This window comes from Otolemur garnettii, unplaced genomic scaffold, assembly GCF_000181295.1.
Source record: "Otolemur garnettii isolate 467f Iridium unplaced genomic scaffold, OtoGar3 scaffold00019, whole genome shotgun sequence".
Lineage (NCBI taxonomy): Eukaryota > Metazoa > Chordata > Mammalia > Primates > Galagidae > Otolemur > Otolemur garnettii.
The window spans coordinates 7,311,468-7,328,841 of NW_003852414.1; the positions used below are offsets into that span (position 1 = coordinate 7,311,468).

At 40.8% G+C, this 17,374-nt stretch overlaps 1 pseudogene; it reads right to left on the reverse strand.

Annotated features, from left to right (window-relative positions):
- Positions 1-12,282: 12,282 nt before the first annotated feature.
- LOC100955525 lies at positions 12,283-13,955 on the reverse strand (annotated as a pseudogene).
- Between the last annotated feature and the right edge of the window lie 3,419 nt (positions 13,956-17,374).

A 17,374-nucleotide genomic window follows, 5' to 3' on the forward strand; every position in this document is an offset into this window, starting at 1 on the left:
AAAAAAAAAACAAAGATAGCCACTACCCAAATATGACTGGTGAGCACTTGAAATGTAGGTAGCCTGGATTCACTTGTGCTGTTAGTATAAAATACATAGAAAATTCAGGCCCAGTGAAGTGGCTCATGCAATACCAGCACTTTGGGAGGCCAAGGAGGGAGAATGGCCTGAAGCCACGAGTTTGAAACAACCGGGCCACACAGTGAGACTCTCTCCAAAAAAAAAAACAAAAAACATCAAACACACAGTTTCACTGTAGAGGCAAAGGAACCGCTGAGCTAGAGCCAGCCCACAGGGGGCGACACCTGTGGCTCAAGGGGTAGGGGGCCAGCCCCATATACTGGAGGTGGCAGGTTCAAACCCAGCCTGGCCAGGAACTGCAAAAATAAAAAAAAAAAAAAAAGTGTACTATGGGCAGTGCCTGTGGCTCAAAGGAATAGGGCACTGGCCCCATATGCTGGAGGTGGGGGGTCCAAACCCAGCCCAAGCCAAAAACTGAAAACACACACACACACAGAAATTTCAAAGACTTATTCTAAAAAAAGAATGTAAAATATCTTGTTCATATTTTTATATTGGTTACATATCTTAATAGTAAGATAGTACTGCTTTAAATGATTTTGACATGGCTACTAAAAACATTTAAATTATACACGTTGTTCACATGGTATTTCCATTAAACAGAGATGGCTTACTTAGATTTTTCTTTTAATTGGGGTTGATTATCTTTTTCTTGTTTATTTATTTATTTATTTATTTATTTTTGCAGTTTTTGGTAGGGGCTGGGTTTGAACCTAGCACCTCCAGCATATGGGGCGGGCACCCTACTTCTTTGAGCCACAGGCGCCGCCCTTCTTGTTGATTTTTAAGATCTCTTAATATATTGTCAATACATATCCCTTGACTGCGTTAGTCTTAGCAAATATTTCTCCATCTATAACACTTTTTACCCTGAATTATTGATTCCTCCGCCATATGCAAAAGTTGTTTTTAAGAATCTGTCTATTACTTCCTTCATTGCTTCTGGGTTTTGTGTGTCCTAATAAGGAAATCTTTCACCATGCTAAGATTACAAAAAGAACTTCCTAGGCTTTCTGAAAATCATTTCTTTCTTGAAGAAATGCCTTACTGTTGTCAGGCATCTGGAATCAATTTTTTTTTGCTTGACATGAGACAGTGGAAGTTTTAATATTTTTGTTAGAAGACAGGGGAAAGAACAAGAAGCAACTGTGTGTCGTTGGATGTATTTTTAATGAGGGATGATCATTTGATTGCTTTTTCCACATGAAAACCAATTCTCCTAACACTCATTCTTTGAGCTCTCCTTATTTTCCCCCACTAATAGGAATTGCCTCCTTTAACATCTATTACAACATTTCTGTATAACATTATAACATTTCTTCCTGTCTCATCAACACCAGAATCTGATTTGATTATTCCTGCCCCAGAATCTCACTATTGTACCTTACTCTATTTTTTCTTTCTTTCTCTCCCTCTCCTCTCCCCACCCCTTTTTTTGAGACAGGATCTTACTGTGTTGCCCAGGCATGATCATAGCTCACAGCAACCTCAAACTCCTGGGCTCAAGCCATCCTCCTTCCTCAGCCTCCCAGGTAGCTGGGACTCCAGATGTGTGCCACCATGCCTGGCTAATTTTTCTATTTTTTTTGTAGAGACAGAGTCTGGCTTTGTTGCCCAGGCTAATCTTGAACTCTTGGGCTCAAGTGTTCCTTCTGCCTCAGTCTCCCAAAGTGTGAGCCACCATGCCCAGCACAATCTCACTATTTTAATTACCAATTCTTTTTAAGAATGTTTTTGTATCTAGGAGAGCAAATCTTTTCAAAATGTATCCATGGACACATTCTCCTCTGGCAAACTTCAGAATCAGCTTGCCAAGGTCCACACTGAATTCTATTAGAATTTTGATTGACATTGCCCTATGAATTACTCTGGGAGAGAATTTACATCTTTACAACATTAGCTAACCCTCCTCTGCAGGAACACGATATAGCTCTTCATTTATTCATGTCTTTTAAAAAGCGAATCAATACAATTTTATACTTCTCTTAATACATGCATTATGTATTAGGCTCTTCTTAAGTATTTCCTTGTTCTTCTTGCTACTGTGAATCTATGTTCTTTACATTATATAATTGTGTTGTATAGCCAGCCGAGTCAACTGAAGGCTGTTTTGGTTTTGTTAGTTTTTTGCTTGATCCTCCTTGGTTTTCTAGCCACACAATTATATGATGCCTTACATATGTGATGCTGTCGCCAATTCACAACATTCAGTTGTTTTCAGGAATCCTACAGGATGGTTGTCAAACATAGCCATTATTAAAAATTACATTATGTAGACTTATAATCAAATAGATTACATAAAAATAAAGGTAATAAATGCTCAAAGCTCATCAAATGCTAGTTATTTTATTACATTTTACTTTATCTATGTTCTCGAGGTTATTTGTTCCCATTGTTTCTGGAGATTGGAAATTATTTTTTTTAACTAATTAATTAATTTATGTGTTTTTTATTTTTGGTAGACTCGGGGGGGGGGTGGGGTCTTACTATGTTACTCAGACTGGTTTTAGACTCCTGGCCTCAAGCAGTCCTCCCACCTCAGCCTCCCTGGAAATTCTTTATAACAGTTTTTTTTACTGTGTGTCTCTTCTGACTCCACATTCAGTGACTTGACAGCCACCACAAACAGAGTACTATATTTACATTATTAAAAGCAGCAAATGTTGCAAATCAGGTCTTGATTTATTGTTTTGTTAATTGTCTAGACTTAATAAAGTCATTGACAAAAGGCTAATAATGGAAACTGCCATGGTTTGGATATGATTTGAGTTTGTCCTCACCAAAACTCATGTTGAGATTTGATCCCCAGTGTGGCAGTGTTGGAGGGTGGGACTCAGTGGGAGTGTTTCGATCATAGGGCTGGAGGACCTTCTTGGATGTCTTGGTGCCATTCTTGGGGTAATGAGGGAGTTCTCACTATCAGTTCTCTAGAGAATGGATTAGTTCTCAAGAGAGTGGGTTATTAAACAAAGTCTGGACACCCTTCAGGTTGTGTCTCTCTTTCCACACGTTCCCTTTCCCTCTGACTCAGTGGTTCTCAACCTTCCTAATGCTGCAACCCTTTAATACAGTTCCTGTGGGTCACGACCCACAAGTTGAGAACCGCTGCTCTGACTTTTTCCACCATGCTGTGATGCTGCATGATAGCCCTCCCCAGAAGCCACAGTCATGCCCTTGAACTTCCTAGCCTGCAGAACCATGAGCTAAATAAACCTCTTTCACGCAGGGAATTTCAAAATATCAGGGATATTTTTTCACATAAACTTTAGTGAAAGTTTATTTTACACATAAACTTTAGTGTATGTCATGTCTGGAGCATTCTCTTGTGAATAACACAGAAAGTTGAGGAAATACTCTTGCAATATTTGAAAACCATTTTTCCCTTTCACGAAGAACTCACTCACATCATTGACCAACAAAGGAAGTTTGGGACAAATAGTTTCACTTTCATCTTACTTATATGTAAACATTCATGTTGGGAACCACATTCAGAGAACTGGTTTATCATCATTCCACTCACTGATTTTACTACATGTAAATAATAAAAGTCTTTTCAAATATTACACCTAATTTTACTTTTTGCTTCCACTGCATAGGCTGGGATTTGAGTACCACGTGGAATAATGGTGGTGATACTTGACATTCTCTATCTGATCCTTATTTTAATGTTTTTATTTTATTATTAAAAATGATGTTGGCTCTGGGTTTCCGGTAGATACTACTTAGAGTTCTGGAATTTCACTTGAATACTTTCCTTCCTACATACTAGTAGGAAACTTCTACAGCCTGCTCTTAGTCAAATTTCCTATTTTAAAAGAATTCTTCCATTTTCTACAATTCTCTGTTTTCCTTCCAAAATTTTATGACCATATGGATTCCAAAGTCCTTGCAACACTTGGCACAATCTCACACTTAAACAAAACTTCTTGAAAAATTTGTCTCTATTCCTAGTATAGTCCATTCCATAAATGCTTTTGTCCCCACCCTCATCCCACACCACTGAGACCACTACTGCCAAAGGCACCAGAGACCTCCCTCCATTGTGCCAAATCTACCTGGCAATTCTCTGTCTCATTTCAGGACATTATTGTTACACAATTAACTATGTCTCCTTCATTCCATTTCTCTTCTTGGCATCTGGGGTCCCATGATCTTCTGGTCTCAGTCCCACCTTACTGGCCATTTCTCTTTAGTTTTCTAAACTTGCTCCCCTTCCTCCTTTTGGCCACTATGTGTGGAAGGTCCTGGCACGCCTAGAGGTCAGTCCTCAGCCTTCTCTATCTACGTCTGTGTCTTTGAGTGTAATTTATTTGCTGATGACTTCTCTATTTATTCATTTTCAGAATTCCTGTTTAGAGTATTCAGATGTGTACTCCTATATCCACTTAGATACCTCTTGGACATCTCAACCCTAACAAAGTCAAAGTTAGCTGGGCACAGTGGCTCGTACCTGTATTCCCAGCATTTTGGAAGGCTAAGGCAGGAGGAGCACTTGAGGGCGGGAGTTCAAGATCAGCCTAGGCAACACAGTGAGATCCCTTCTCTACAAAAAATACTAAAATTAGCTGAATGTGGTGTTACTCACCTGTAGTACTAGCTGCTCAGGTGACTGAGGTAGGTAGATTACTTGAGCCCAGCAGTTTGAGGCTGTGGTGAGCTATGATGCCACTGCACTCCAGCTTGGGCAACAGATCAAGACCCAGTCTCAAGAAAACAAAAACAAACCAATATCACTTTCACTTCTCACTCCCTCCAAGTCCGCTCTTTTTGCAATTATTCCTTTCTTAGCTAATGGCATCGTTAGTTGCTTATGCTATATCCTATAACTCATGTTGGATTCTTTTCTTCCTCTCACCTACATAACATAATCTCATCAGGAGTCACTGTTGTTGTTTTTTTCCCCTCCTTTTAAAATAACTTCCTTCCCCCCAATCCAACCACAGCTGAGCATTAACATGATTTCCTATTCTAACCTTAACCTCACCTTCACCTCTCACTGGACCACTGCAGTAGCCTCTGAGCTGTTTCCAATTTCTTTCTTTCTTTCTTTTTTTTTTTTTTTTGAGACAGAGCCTCAAGCTGTCACCCTGGGCAGAGTGCCGTGACATCACAGCTCACGGCAACCTCCAACTCCTGGGCTTAAGTGATTCTCTTGCCTCAGCCTCCCAAGTAACTGGGACTACAGATGCCCACCACAACACCTGGCTATTTTTTGGTTATAGTTGTCATTGTTGTTTGTCTACAGTAGAACCTCCATTAGTTGACAATTTCCCTACACTGACCATCTCCTTAAGTTGACCAAATTTTCATACATGCACCACATGTACATATCAGTATAGCAGGCCTAGTTCATTACGTTGATCACCTCTGTGTGTTGACCAGTTTGTTACAGTCCCTTGGGTGGTCAGTTACAGAGGCTCTACTGTATTTATTATCTGGTGTTCACTATAGAAAATGTGTGTTCACAAATTCTCTTTTCAGTTGGGCAAGATCCCACTGACCCAACCTATCCTGCTGGACCAAAAACTGGGAGTGTTTTAGTTATTTATTGCTATATATCAATCAATGACCAAATTTTGTGGCTTAAAACAATCACTTATGTTTGCTCAAGATTTGTGGGTTAATAGGAGGGGGAGGATATTCTAGCTCACATAGTGTTGGATGAAGAGCTAGGGTGGGTGGTGGAAGATCCAGAATGTCTTCACTCCTAGGGCTGACATTCGGTCTTCAGCTGGGGTGTAGAGGTATCATCTAGAACCCTGACTTTTCTTTCATGTGGGTTTCTCCACATGACTGCTTAGACTTCCTCACAGCATGCTAGCTAGGTTTTAAGACGTAGCCTTCCTAGAGAACAATCAGCAACTTAATCACATGACTTTCCAGTAATTGTGAAAGAGAAAGATACAAATGTGAGGATGGGACTCATTGTTCATGGATCCTCAAAATACAGTTTATCTTGTGATGGCTCCCTAAGCACCTAACAGGAGATTGAATGAATAATGGGCAGACAAAAACAAAAAGCTATGTAGACAAAGCTAAGTGAATTGTGTGGTTTTAGTTCCAATAAAACTTTATTTACAAAAACAGGCAACAACCTTCCAATCACAGGTATTATTTTACTATAGGATTCAATTTCCTAATGATTTATTTATGACACTTGCAGTTAAGATCATAAATGAGGTTAGTCATTATTCCATTATATATTTCTTTCTCTTCCCTTTCCTTCTCTTCCTTCTCTCTTCCTTTTGTTTTCCTTTTTTTAAGCAGAGTCTCTCTCTGTCACCAGGCTAGAGTGCAGTGGCAAGATCATACATAGCTCACTATAACCTCAAACTTCTAGATTCAGCCAATTCTCCCACTTCAGCCTTAGCTAGAACTATAGGCATGTACCACTAATCTGGCTATTTATTTTTATTTTTGTAAAGATGAGGTCTGCCTACCTGGCCTCAAGCAATCTTCCCACCTTAGCCTCCCAAAGTGCTGGGATTGCAGGTGTGAGCCACCATGCTTTGCCTTCCCTCATTTTTTGTATAAGATTATTCTCCTCTTGTTTTGGTATCAGAGTTAGGTTGCTTTGCAAAATAAATCAGGAAGCTCTGTAATGATACTCACTGCAGTAAAATAAAGAATCTCTGCAAACAGGGACTCCTTTTTCCTGACTGCTATAACCCCAGCACCTAAAACGTAAAAGGAGTTCAATAAATAGTTATTGAATAACTGAATGAGTCTTCCCCAAAGTATTGGTAAATTTTATCAGACCTAAATGGGGTGCCTATTTCCTATAGGCATTTTTTTTTAACCATTTACCCAAATTACTTCTGAGATCCTTAGTTTTATTTTGTTAATGAGTTTCTGTTTCTTTTTGAATAAATTCGGTTACCCATGTTTTTCTAAAAAGTAATTCATTTCATCTAGACCTTCAAATTCATCAGCTTAATAGTATGTCGTTCTTCTTATAACTTTAAAATATCTCTCCCCTGTCTAGTTCTAACTCTTTTTTCTCTATATTCATTTATTTTGAGACAGAATTTTGTTCTGCCGTCTCCTGGACTAGAGTACCATGGGCTGAACCCAGTTCACAGCAACCTCAAATTCCTAGGCTCAAGCAATCTTCCTACCTCAGGCTCCTGAGTAGCTGGGACCACAGTTGGGTGCCACCACACCTGTCTAGTTTTTCTGTTTTTATGGGGGGGGGGGAACTCTCACTCTTGCTCAGGCTGATCTTGAACTCCTGCCCCTCCAGTGATCCTTCCACCTGGCCTTTCTTTTGATTCTGATAAGACTTTCACAAGTTTGCTAATTCTACCAGTCTTTTAAGAGAAACAGATTTCGGGCCCAGTGTGGTGGCTTATGCCTGTAACCCTAGCACTCTGGGAGGTCCAGGTGGGTGCATTGCCTGAGCTAAGGAGTTCAAGACCAGCCTGAGCAAGAGGGAGACCCCAACTGTACTAAAAATGGAAAAACTAGCCAGGCGTTGTGGTGGGCGCCTATAGTCCCAGCTACTGAGAGGCTGGGGCAGGAGGATCACTTGAGCCCAAGAGTTTGAAGTTGCTGTGAATTAACATAACCACCGTGGCACTCTAGCCTGGGGCTACAGAGTGAGACTCTGTCTCAGAAACCATACAAAGAAACAAAAGAAACAGATTTTGGTTTTATTGCTCAAGAGTATTTTTTTTAAAACTCTCGCTTCAGATAGAAGCAGAAATTAGTAGTAGCCTTTATCATTGTTTGAGGGTTGAATAGTTCATATGTTTTGCTATCTTCTAGGCTTTCTGATAATGAATTAAAGTGGTAAGTTCTCCTCTGAGTATTAAACTGACTATATCCATCAGTTTTGATATCCAGGATTCTCATTTTGATTTAATTCTATTTGCTTTCTACCATTTAAAAAGTCTTCGAAATCTCTAACCTTCTGATGACTTCTTTTCCCCTTTTACTATATTGTTTTGGATTGATCTTTTGGGGTAGCCAGGGTCCAGGGCGGCACCCCGCCCCCCAGCACTCTGCTTGTCCTGGCGTAGGCATCTTTCTGGAGTCCTCTTCCACACTGTACCCAAGGTAGTCTGTGTGATTAATGCAAGATGGTGGAAAGGATGGTATTGGATTTCTGAGGCTGAGTCAGTAAAAACCCTGTGTCTTCTGCTTTGCCCTTTGTCCCTGAGGCAGAGTGCCGTGACATCACAGGGACAAGTGCCATATCAAGGGGACACTCAAGCAGCCTGAGGAAAGTTCTATACAATCAGGAACCTCATGAGGCCCCTAAAAACAGCCATAGGGGTGCACTTGATAGTGAATCCTCAGGGCCCAGTCTGATTTTCAACTGATTGCCTACATCTTGATTATGACTTCATATGTGATTTTTTTTTTTTTTGAGACAGATTCTCATTTTGTCACCCTCAGTAGAGTGCTGTGGCATTGTAGATCACAGCACCTCAAACTCTTGGGCTCAAGTGATTCTCTTGCCTCAGCCTCCCAAGTAGCTGCGATTACAGGCACCCGCCAAAATGCCCGTCTATTTTCAGAGACAGGGTCTCACTCTGGCTCAGGCTGGTCTTGAATCTGTGAGCTCAGGCAATCTACCCGCCTTGCTGCAGAGGGCTAGGATTATAGGCATGAGCCATTGCACTCAGCCTGATAAGTGATCATCAGCTGAAAACTTTCAGCTAATCTACTTCTTAATTTCTGACTTACACAAATGATAAGATTAAAAAAAATGTTTGCTTAATTAAGCCCCTAAGTTTTGGGATAATTTGCTATACAACTATAGGTAACTAATATCATTTTTCTCATGTTTAAAATTTGTAATTATTGAGTACATAATAGTTGTATAATTTTATGGGGTGCATGTGATGTTTTGATACAGGTATACAATGTAACTAATACAATTTTTAAATATATTTTATGTCATTTCAATAGGATTTTGGAAGGGAGAGAAGGAAAACATGTGGGCTCAGTCTTGAACCAGACTCTCTCACTCTTTCTCTCTCACCTTAAAATATTTCCTCTTCCCCAGGATTCTAACGTTTTAGACAAAATATTTATATTCATAAAGGGAAAAAGATCAGGAGGAATAGATGGTCACAAAAGGAAAATGTTAATATGAAAATTCTGTGACACATTTTAACCCTTGTACATTTGTATATCTACTAAGGTACAAAACCGTTTGTATTAGAACAAATAAATGTCAATCCCACAGACCTGAGTATAAACACTGACGCTAACGGGAAGGAACCATGAGGTCAACGTGTTGCTTAGCAACTAAAGAAAGAAGAGACCAAACAGGCGCTTCCCACAGACACCATCAGCATCATCTCATCCTGGATTCAGTCGTTGTGGACAGTTGAGTGTGTAGAGGTGGTGGTGGGGTCAAGTATTACGTTCTCTTCTGTTTTTTTCCAGATCAATTTATTCTTATGTTAACTAACTTTCTTTCTTTCTCTTCCTTCCTTCCTTCCTTCTTTCATTCTTTCTTTTTTTTCTCTCTCTCTCTCTCTCCCTCTCTCCCTCCCTTTCTCCTTCCCTTCCTCCCACTCCCCGCCTTTCTTTCACAGAGTCACACACTGTGACCCAGGCTAGAGTGCTGTGGCATCATCTTAGCTCACAGCAACCTCAAACTCTTGGGCTCAAGCAATCCTCTTGCCTCAGCTTCCTGAGTAGCGGGGACTACAGGCAAGTGCCACTATGCCTGGTTAAATTTTTTTTTAGTAGAGATGGTGTCTCACTCTTGCTCAGGCTGGTCTCAAGCAATTCACCCACCATGGCCTCTCAGAGTCCTAGGAAGTATGGGCGTGAGCCACCACACGGGACCGCTATGTTTAATATTTTCAATTTAAATCGTTCACTCTAACTCCTTTCCAGTTACTCTAAAACTTTGTTTTGGGAATTCTGCCTCTTTCATTTCTTCTTTCTTTTCCCCTCCCTGATGACCTCCCATCAGTCACTATCAGGCCACCAACCCTCCAGCATACTCAAAAGCTTCTCTCAGTCCGGATTTTACATGTACATCTGAGTTTGGATATTTGGGAAGGGACCTCTGCTTTTTCTTTGTTTCTGGATAGACTTACACAAATCAATTCCAGCTACTTTACCATGTCTCTATGTGTCTTTTTTCAAATGGAAAATGCTTGAAAAAAATTACATTCTAAGAAAGGAGATTGTGCTTTGTGCACTGCCAATTTTTTTTTTGCAGGCTTTAGTTACATTATTTCCTATGTTGTTACAGTTTGACAAATGTATTATGTTGCATGATGTAACATCACGAAACTTTTCCTGTTACCTCTGAGTGATTTACTTCAGCTGGAAATTTATAATGTGTGCTTAACAGGGTCATAGAATTTCAGAACTCAGGAATTAGAGCTGTGCATTCTAGAATACTGGGATTTTAATGTGCGAGGTTAAATTAAGTAGAATTCTCACGGTGCCCTAAACATAGCATTTGGAGCCAAACACAAACAGGTTCGAATCTTGGATGTACGTGTCAGCTGTTGGACATGTGACCTGGTATTTCCTAGTTTCTTCCTCTGTAAAAAAGCAAATAGTACTTGCCTTGCAGAGCTGTTTGAGGGTTCAATGTGGAAAAATATTGCAAAATATGCAACACAGCTTAAATGCTCAAAAAATGTTGATTTGACACACACACACGCAAACAATATTATTCCAAAGTTTTCTAGCTATAATTTCTAAAAGACTTATAATATTCACATTCTAAATTCATATTTAAATCATTTTTTTCAACCTTTTTTTATCTCACAGCACACTTGGACCTATAGTTAAACTTTGGCAGCACACTTAAATTATGTTGATTTAAAAAACGTTGAAAGAAGAATACACTAGGCTGGGCTCAGTGGCTCACACCTGTAATCCTGGCACTCTGAGAGGCTGAGGGGCGTGGATTGCTTGAGCTCATCTCTACTAAAAATAGAAAAATTAGCCCAGCATCACAGTGGGCACCTGTAGTCCCAGCTACTTGGGAGGCTGAGGCAGGTAGATTGTTTGAGCTCAAGAGTTTGACACCAGCCTGAGCAAAAGCAAGAACTTGTTTCTACTAAAAATAGAAAAACCAGCGCCAAGCATGGTGGTGAGTGCCTGTAGTCCCAGCTACTCGGAAGGCTGAGGCAGGAAGATTGCTTGAACCCGGGACTTTGAGGTTGGAGAGGGAATTGAGAGCTCAGTTTTGGAAAAAGTGAAGGCCCAGTGCCACAGCTGGTTTTATGCACCACTAGACTGTCGTGTGGGTGTGCTACTCTTGTTTGAAGGAACAAAGATGGCTAGACAAGCGTTACATCCTGCCACCCCCTGCAAGTATATTGCCTCTTACATCTTGTATTCTTTGAGCAAAGCCTTTCCCCCTCCAGTTCCTTTACTTTCTATTCCAACTATATTTATTTGGCCTTTTTGGAAAAACCTCTACTTTTTAATCCCCCCCCCCTTTATTTTTGCTTAGTTCATCAGTCTTCTGGCTGGACTTGATCTCCTAGCTGGCTTGACTCTGTGGTCAATGACATGAACTACTTTCTCAGCAGACATCCCAATTTCTCATCTTCTTTCTCCTTCAAACTGTGCATTCATTCATTTGCCACATTTTTTATAGCGTACACTACCTTACTGGGGAAGTAGAAGAGTAGTTTCATGGATCAAACCAGCAGGCTACGTCTGAAAGAAATTATACACGCGTCCAGGGCACTTTCCCCTTCATTTCTGACAGTTCCAGTTGAATCAGCAAAGATAATACTGTCATCTGTAGGCTTGGTAGGAAGCAGAGTAATTGGCTAAATTAAGCTGCTAATCTGGAAGCAAAGAGTTTTGGATGGAGTTTTAATTGAGCTGATCGGAACCACAAGAGATAGTTTACCAATTGTGGAGTCTAGAAACTCAACTGAAATGATGAAACCCTGTGTTTGGATGGAGTCCTCAAAATCTACTCAGCTAATCTTCTCCCTTCGCTGTCCTGAGTCTTCCCTCCCAGCTCCTCTTTTTTTTCTTGTTCTTCAGATATTTTCTCTCTGCCTCTCTGTCTACAAGTGTGTACCACCAACACCCAGATCATTTTTCTGATTGTTTTTTCTTGAAATTTTAAGGTCAGTTTGTTAAGTTCGATGATGAATGCTGTCAGGAGATATTCTCCTGAAAATTATTTTTGCTTAGGAAAAAAAGGAAGGAAAATCAAAGCCCCCCTAAGCACGGCCACAGAGGCTGTGGCTGTCAAGTCTCTCTGCAGATGGGACCGTCCATCAGTCCATCATCCTCCAGCTCCAAGTCATCCATTTCCCGGAACGAAGACTCATCTACTTCCACAATGTGTCTAGCACCCTCCAAGAACTGTAGATCAGTTGTGTCAAGATCACGATCTGTTTTAAAGAACTGTGTCCTACTTAATTTATTTTTCCCTGCTTGTTCTTCTTCTTTCATCAGTTTCTTTTTAATTTCCAAAAGTTCTGCATCAAACTTGGTCTTCCAGCTTAAGAAATTCTCAGTTGTAACGGGAGTGCCGCAGGATAATTGCCTTTCAGCTTCTGTTTATTTTCCTCTTTGTTTCTTTCCTTCCTCTCGTCAAGATTTTGTTGCAGTTTGTCCGGGGCAGGGTTTGAACCCGCCACCTTCAGTATATGGGGCTGGCGCCCTACTCACTGAGCCATAGGCGCCACCCCAAGCTAGTTTTTATCTGACCTACTATTTCATTCATTTTTCTTACATAGCTGTCGTTAAAGTAAAGATCATCACTACACCAAGATCTTTCTTCAGCCTGTAATGATAATCATTTTAAAATGTCTGAAATAGCATTATCTTCTAGATTTTCCCGGGAGAGTCTTTCAGAAAGGGGAGCTTTTTTTTTCACTGTATGTAAACTCGAGGGTCATCTGGACAGTTTCATCATTTTCTCCAGCCTCAGATGTCACAGTCATAGTGAAGCTGGGTGATTTTCTGATAACACTTAGCAGGACCTTGTCAACTGCAGCACTACTCAAGGAGAAAGTGGGACGAGGAGACTCCATTTATATTTTGGAAGACTAGTTATTAAGAGGGCTGAGTAAATGGGCAATCAAGCTGTAGAGTCTGGGGGTAGAAGGACTCCAGAGCCTCCAGCTCATTGCACACGGTAATCTGTCGTCATGGCTCTTGCTGCTGCCCCTGGATTGCCCAGACACTTAGACAGCCCATAGAATCCAAGTCCATGGCCTTGCTGGGAGATTGGGCAGCAGCCAGGCTGGCTCAGGTGCAGAGTCCTTGCTGGATGGCTCTGTCCCCCTTTTCTAGAGATGAGATTTCACTGTGTTGCCCAGGCTGGTCTTGAATTCCTAGCCTCACATAATCCTGCCTTGGCCTCCCAGAGTTCTAGGATTCTAGGGTTGAGCCATTACACCTGGTCAGATATTATCTATTGATAAATTAATAAATACTCCGGTAATCCTAGCACTCTGGGAAGCTGAGGCAGGTGGATTGCTTGAGCTCACTAGTTCGAGACTAGCCTGAGCAAAAGCGAGACTCCGTCTCTACTAAAAATAGAAAAACTGAGGCAAGAGGATCGCTTGAGCCCAAGTTGGAGGTTGCTGTGCACTGCGATACCATGACACTCTACCTAGGGGGACAGCTTGAGACTCTGCCTCAAAAATAATAATAATAAATAAATAAATCAAAAGATAATCAATGAGGAGCGAAGGCAGGCAAAGAGACTTGGTAGGTTAGTCTACAACCACTAAGAGGTTCAAGGAGTAGCCAGGACCATTTTGGAAGAGAATATGCCAAAGCAGTAACTTTATTATACATTTTAATTTAATATAATACATATGAAATGTATGCCAACATACCACAATGGTAAAACAGTGTGGCAACTTCAAAGCTGAAACAGTTAAAACATTGAGGGAATAAAGGGACATAGTGATGGAACAGAAGGAGGCCCGTCTGCGTAAAAATTTAGTATATAACAAAAGTATCTCAAACCAGTGTCACATGGTATTTGGACAAATGGAAAAGCTTTTTAAAAACTTGAGTTTATGCTTTATTTATATACAAAAATATGTTCTAGCTCTATAGAAAAGTATAAACGCTGAAAACATGACTATAAGGCGTTAGAAGAAAACATGGGTCCATATATTTATAATTTCGGTATAAAATCTTTTCAGTGTAGGAGAAAAGCCTTTTTTCTTGTAGGTAGAAAAATAAGATCAGAAATATGGAGTTTATTTGGAATGACAATCAACTTTGAAGCAAATTTCAAATTTATATAAGGGTGCACATGATTAGCTTACAACGTTTGCCTTTGTTGGGTAAGGTCCCTGTTGTAGTTGTGTCCTGCCCCCAGGACATACACCCCAACATTGTGCCCCCTAGGTGGGAACACACGGATCCCCTCCCTCCTTCCCTCTTCTCCCTCTCCGCTCTCCCCAACTTAAATGGAATTGAGTTTTTCTCTTGTGTTCACTTGTATTAGTTTGTCTACTGGCTTCACCAGTATTAGTATTGGGTACATGGGGAAAATCAACTTTTAATCAAAAAAGTGCTTGCTTTTGTGCTTTAAGAAAAAGTCTGAAGACAGATGGCATTTTTCTTTTTTTCTGAGATATCAGCAAGCTCCTGACACCCCGAGAGAAAAAGCTAAGAATTCTATCAGAGTTTATAACGTAGACTGATCCACTGAACTAGGGCTGATAAATGTAAGCTCTGCTAGGGCTTATTGTGCTACACCTTATTTAGTCTCATTCTTGCCATATTTAAAACTCTGCCGCCAGGCGGGGCATGGTGGCTCATGCCTATAATCCCAGCATTCTGGAAGGCTGAGGCAGGTGGATTGCCTGAGCTTACTGATTCTAGACCAGCCTGAGAAAGATCAAGCCCCTGTCTCTAAAAATAACCGGGCATTGTGGTGGGCACCTTGTAGTCGGGAGGTTGAGGCAAGAGAATCACTTGAGCCCAAGAGTTTGAGGTTGCTGTGAGCTGTGATGCCACAGCACTCTACTGAGGTCAACAAAGTGAGACTATCTCAATAAATAAAATAAAATAAATAAAAATAAAAATTTGCCCCACTAGGCTGGTGCAGTGGCTCACACCTGTAATCTTAGCACTCTTGGAGGCCCCGGTGGGTGGATTCTGTGAGCACAGAGTTGAGACCAGCCTCTCTACTGAAAAAAAGAAAAATTAGCCAGGCATTGTGGTGAGCACCTGTAGGTTCAGCTACTCGGGAGGCTGAGGCAAAAGAATCACTTGAGTCTAAGAGTTTGAGGTTGCTGTGAGCTATGGCGCCATGGCACTCTACCAAGGGCGACAAAGTGAGAGTCTGTCTTGAAAAAAAAATATATATGTGTGTATATATATATATATTTATCTATTTATATACACCCTACTGAAAAGGAGATTATTATTGGAGATTGATTATTAACTAGAGTTAATAATCAAGTGATTCAAAATTGAAAAACTGTATAAAATAGGCTTTCAAGAACAGTTACTCCATACACGGTAAGATGCGAATTTCAACACTGAACCTTTGCATGTGGGTGAAGAGAATCTCTTCTAATGAGATTCCATTTTTACTTCATTTTATTTTTTTCCCCTATAAAATTCAAAATGAAATACAACAGATCTGGGGTTTTTATTAGCTCAGGCATCAAGAGTCTATTATATTAATGAAGCCCTGGGACTCTGAGTCAAATAAGAAAGGCATTCATGGTTCTTGGGACAGAACAACCCTGTATACGGAGACAAAACCTTCTTTGCTGATTGGATGTAGTCAGAAGCTTGCATCAGTTTCAACAACAAAAAGATACAAAAGCATTTTCTTGTTCACCAGGTCAGGGGATTGAGGGAACCCCCAAGTGAAATGACATTTATTTCCTCTTATCTTGTAAGGAGTTATTATCTGAGCTATTTTTTGTCCATGGAACTCTTCCAGTCACTTCTGTTCTGGATCAGACAATCAAGGCACACACACGAACATAATGTCACAGCACAAGAACTGCTCGTGTGACGAGCTTCAAGGCCCTGGCTTGGGAATCCAAATATCACTCAGCTCTCGACTTGAAAATTCATGTTCTGAGCATGTCCCTAAATGGTCTCTTGGTGATTCACGGCCCTTGGTAAAAATAGAAACCTCACTGGAACAATGGGAGAAAGATTAAACAGCTTCTGTGAAATCACTAATTAAATACATAAAGTAGAACTGAGATAAACCTGTACATTTAGGTCTTTAAAAATCATTCAATGATAAAAAAAAAAATTAAAGGTCTCCCCCCCCACCAGGCTTCACCCAACTTTTCCTATTAGTCCATGAATTCAGTGAGGAAGTTCTTTACCAAGTTACCAGTTTTTCTTGTGCAGTCAATGAGGAAGAAAGAAAAACTCTTGCGACAAATCGTTTTCACTTTTTTTGCTAATGACAGTGCAATGAATTTGAAAAATAAACCAGACAGAAGGTGGAATAATCTCTCTTTCCAAAACAGCTTCTCACACTTTTTTTTTTTTTTAACCTCTTTGGCAAGTTGCAATAAAAAATCAAAACCTAAGTGGCCCTAAGACTGCTCTGCTCCTAGTTTGGAACTGTGTGGTATGATGAGCTATTTTTACCCCTGGCTTGCAGCCCTCTGGTTTCCCTGCGAAGATTCACGTTGGTATTTTTTAGTGCAGCTGGTCACATGTGCTCCCCCCCCCACCCCAGTAAAGCCTGGTGACCTGGGGAGGAATGTGTCCAGACTCTCTGGGCATCTTACTGCTTGCTGTGTCCTGCTGGTAGGCGACAATCTTGATCCTCGTGGCTGAGTCCTGAGCCTCTTAGCACTAGCCCTTCAGGTCTTTTGCATCTAAGTGTTAAAGTTCTTTTTCTTCTGCAGGATTTTGTCTGAGCGTCAGCACAGCAGATAAAACCTGGGAGCTCGGCTTCACAACCCCTCCGGTCACTGGCATTTAGCCTGACAGTATAGCCTGGCCTGCTCTGCAGCTGAGAGCAGTGTGCCAGGTGAATGTTAAAGAACCAAGCGCCTTGTCATAGTAAAACCGTGCTGTGGGCAGGCAATTAAAAAAACAAAAAAACAAAAAAACATATTTTCAAGGCTGACTTGGGGGAAAGAATAAATCATCTTACTATGCCACACTGGCCTCGCTCACGATGGCTGTCACCCACCCCTGCCAGCAAAGCTCTTCTAATGATCTGGACTCCTTTGTTTGTCTTTTTCTTTTAAAAATCGAGCCTGAAGCATTGACTTGCCACCATTTAGAGACGTGTCGGTTTCTTTACCTTATCACCACCTTCCTTCGATTAATATTTATAGGGTGCCTGCGGGATCTAACTTCTCGCGTTTACAAATGG